The sequence below is a fragment of the Dipodomys spectabilis genome, unplaced genomic scaffold (assembly GCF_019054845.1).
Source record: "Dipodomys spectabilis isolate Male_0828 unplaced genomic scaffold, ASM1905484v1 ptg000078l, whole genome shotgun sequence".
NCBI classification, from domain to species: Eukaryota; Metazoa; Chordata; class Mammalia; order Rodentia; family Heteromyidae; genus Dipodomys; species Dipodomys spectabilis.
In genome coordinates, this window is record NW_024870755.1 from 4693008 (window position 1) to 4697006 (window position 3999).

Sequence of the window (3999 nt, forward strand, 5' to 3'; positions counted from 1 at the left end):
TAACATTCTCAAAGTACTTCTTAATGATGGCTTACAAAAAGTTGTATTATATTACAACAAGGAAAACAATGCTACAAATAAGGAAAATCAATACATAAATATTAATGATTAATAAAATAAAAAAGAAAACATTTACCACTGTTTCCAGTATTTGAAATGTACTACATATTCGATTTATTATTTTCTTATATTGCTGTACATTTAAAACTGTCTAAGTCTATGATGTTCAACAAGAATTTTATAGGCTATGAGTAGCGTTTAAAGTTATCCAATAAGATTATTATTTATGGTCCATCTCATCATTTGTATATGGCTTCTACCATCATTTGTTCCTCACTAACATATAAAGTAAGGAAGCCCTTAAATTTTGACAGAAACTGTGAAGTTAATATCTTAAATCTTCACTCTGCTTCTTCACACAAACACTTTGCAACTTCTCATTAGTAAAGTTTCTATAAACTCTGAAATGTACATACTTAGTAGTATATGACTGCTACCATGAATCTTAAATGCTTTATGGAAATGTTTTACAATCTGCTAAATAGTCTTAATTTTGGCATATATGAGCAAATTCCCACAATTAAACATATTGAAAACATTAAAACTTTTAACAAACCTTAACACTATCTATAGTGTTCATTATGACAGGTTCCTTGTACAGAATAATTGAATTCCTCCCCCTACACATCCGTTGAACAATAAATAACTGGAATTATTTTGTTTTTGACATGTCAATCTTGACTTTATTCTTAAAAGTGTTCTTATGTAAGAAATACATTGTTCTAAAATTTCACGACAATTCTTTTGAATTTAATTTTTGTGGAATTGTCTAGTTTAAGAAAATCAATTACACTTTATATATAAAAAATGTTCTGTGCTCAATTCGGTAGCACATACACTAACATTGGAACAATAAAAAGAAGAATAGCCCCTGACTGAGGATGACACGCAAGTTCGTGAAGCATTCCAGATTTTTAAAAGAACAGATGCTGGAGGGGATGTGGACAGAAAGGAACCTTAATGCATTGTTGTTGGGAGTTTAAACTTGTTCAAAGGCTTTGGAAAGTAGTATGGAAGTTCCTCAAAAGACTACACAGAGCACCCCTAAGACCCAGCAATCTCATTTTGGGCATTCACCCAAATGATCTCAAACAAGACCATACTAAATCTACTAGCAAAACTATGTTCATTGCAGCATTATTTACCATAGCTAAGCTACATAACCAAATCCGATGCCCCACACTAAAGGAATGGATCAAGAAAATGTGTGTGTGTGTGTGTGTGTGTGTGTGTGTGTGTGTGTGTGTGTGTGTGTGTGTGTATACTGGATTTCTATGCCTCTATCAGAAAGAATGGCATCACCCAGTTTGTTAGGAAATGGAAAGACTTGGAAAAAATTATATTAAGTAAATTAAGCCAGGCCCAAAGAAGTGAAGTAAGCCAGGCCCAAGGAAACATAGATCCCATGCTTTCCTTATTTGCAATAACTAGTATGTGTCTGATACAAGCAGAAAAGTTCAGATAAGTTGATGTTAGGGGAATGAACCCCAAGATAAGTATTCAAATGTTTTTTTTGTTTTTTGTTTTTTTCCTTTCATGCAATTTTTCTAACATATTTATAAGAAGATTTCTATGTTGCTTTGTATGCCCCTCCCCCAAGGTATAACCCATGTTTCACTGCATTTGATGTTGGTATAATTTGCGGAGGGGAAGGGAAAAAAACCAATTCGTTTAACTAGGGATGCAGGTGGACCCATTGCAACAATTAGATGTACAAGTCATTATGTAAAAAAATGAACTTTACAACTTTGGGGGGAGGAGGACCGGGTGGGGGAGGTGTGGGAGTATGGGAAGGGATGGGAAGGGGAAGCAAAGAGGAGCCAACAATGCTTGATAAGAAATGTACTCATTATCTTGCCCATGTAATTGTAACCCCTCTGTATGCTATTTTCACAATAAAAAAAAGAAGCATAGGTCCTATGGTATCCCTTATTTGCAATAACTAATGTATGTCTGGGATAAACAAAGAAGGTATGGTAAGGCAAAAAAAAGGAGGAGGCAACAATACTTGATAAGAAATGTACTCATTACCTTTTCCAGGTAATTGTAACTCCTCTGTATGATATTTTCACAATTAAAAAAAGAGAAAAGGTCAAAAGCATGTGCATATGACTAGATAAGATGATGTTAAGGTAAATGAACCCCAAGATAGGGACACAAGTGGTTTTTTATTTGTTTCTGTTGTTTCTAATGTATTTATAATGTACGATGTGATTTTTTTATATGTGCTTCCCCCACAGTTAAACCCCTGTTTTCACTGTATCTGATGTTGGTGTACCTCCATCTTGTATATACACTTCTCTAATTTGGGTATGGAAAAGGAAAAAAACAAAATGCTTAAATAAGGATACAGTATGACCCATTGCACCAATGTGATGCACAAGACAGTACGTTGAAAAACGAACTTTACAATTTAGGCGGGGTGGGGGCAGGGCAGCGTACTTGTGGAGGTGGGAAGGAAGGGATGGTGGGGGAAAACAAAGGAGAAGGTAACAATGCTTGATAGGAAATGTATTCATTACCTTTTTCATGTAACTGTAACCACTCTGTACAGTACTTTTACAATAAAAAACATAAAAATGTTCTGGGATGGAAGAGAATATTACCCCTATTTTACCCATATAATATCGTTAACAAAGAAATTAATGCAAAACACTGATATGAATATATTTTGAATAAATGTGTGTGTGTGCATGTGTGTGAGTGTGTGTGTGTGTGTGTGTGTGTGTGTGTGTGTGTGTGTGTGTGTGTGCGTGCCTGCGCATTTTCATTCTCAGAGTTTGAATTCAGTGCATCAAGGTCTCGCTAGGCTATTCCTCTCTAGGTTGATGAGCTATTATATAAGCTACATCTCCATTCTTGGCTCTTTGCTAGTTCATTAATTTAAAAAAAATCTCATGAATATTTTTGTCCTGATTGGCTTCCAACGGTTATCCACAGATCTCCGGTTCCTGAGCAGATACCCGTGTAGACAGGATTACAGGTATGACCAACCAGCACAAGGCTTTCAGAATACTTTAAAAAGTAGAAGAAAATTTACTTCATAGAGGCTTGATTATCATCTCCAGCTTTTACAGCATTTTGGAGTGATTATATGTGAATTTATTTCATTTTTGGATTCTTAAAAGACAGTAAGTGATGGTATTTAAAAGTTTAATCCTTTTTTTTTTATCAGTCATGTGGCTTGAACTCTGGGCTTGGGCGCTGTCCCTGCGCCTTTCAGCTGAAGGCGAGTGCTCTACCCCTTGAGCGACAGTGCCACTTTGGCTTTCCTAGTGGTTTATTGGAGATAAGAGTCTCATAGACTTTCCAGCCTGGGCTGCCTTTGAAGTGCAATCCTCGGATCTCAGCTTCCTCTGTAGCCAGGATTATAGGCGTGAACCACCAGCTACCGGATAATTTTAGTACTTTTTAAAACGTATACTGGTACTGTGGAACAGAAGAAATTTGTCACTCTTTAGACCTCAATTTGAGGTCTGAGCATGATAACCCAATGTCACCAACACAGTCTGTGTTGAAGAAAAATGTGACAGAAAACGATTACTGTTGGCAATAATTGCTATGCTATTATTTCTTGGACAACATGAATATTGAATTAAGAGTGTAAGGGAATGGAGAGGATTTTACCTACTGTTTTTATTGCTGACTTTTGGAAATTTTGACTCATTTCCTTCCCCACTGTGTGTCTTTGGGCCATGCATTTAGTGCCTTTAATTACAATATTTCCTAACACTAAAATGTTAATAATATTAGAATTATAGCAAATGTTTTCTTAAGAATTAAGAGAAATAAAATGTGAAAAACTTAACGTAAACTTCTAGGAATGAGCTTACAATTACATGGGCAAGATAATGAGTATATTTTTTATCAAGCATTGTTGCCTCCTCTTTGTTTCCTGTTCCCATCCCTTCCCATCTCCCCCAAACCTATCATCCCACC

At 35.7% G+C, this 3999-nt stretch overlaps 1 non-coding gene across 1 annotated transcript; it reads left to right on the plus strand.

Moving 5' to 3' along the window:
• The first annotated feature begins 874 nt into the window (after positions 1-874).
• On the plus strand, positions 875-976 carry LOC122110468. The gene has a single exon (XR_006147875.1). It is a non-coding gene; the product is annotated as a U6 spliceosomal RNA (small nuclear RNA).
• The last annotated feature ends 3023 nt before the right edge of the window (positions 977-3999 follow it).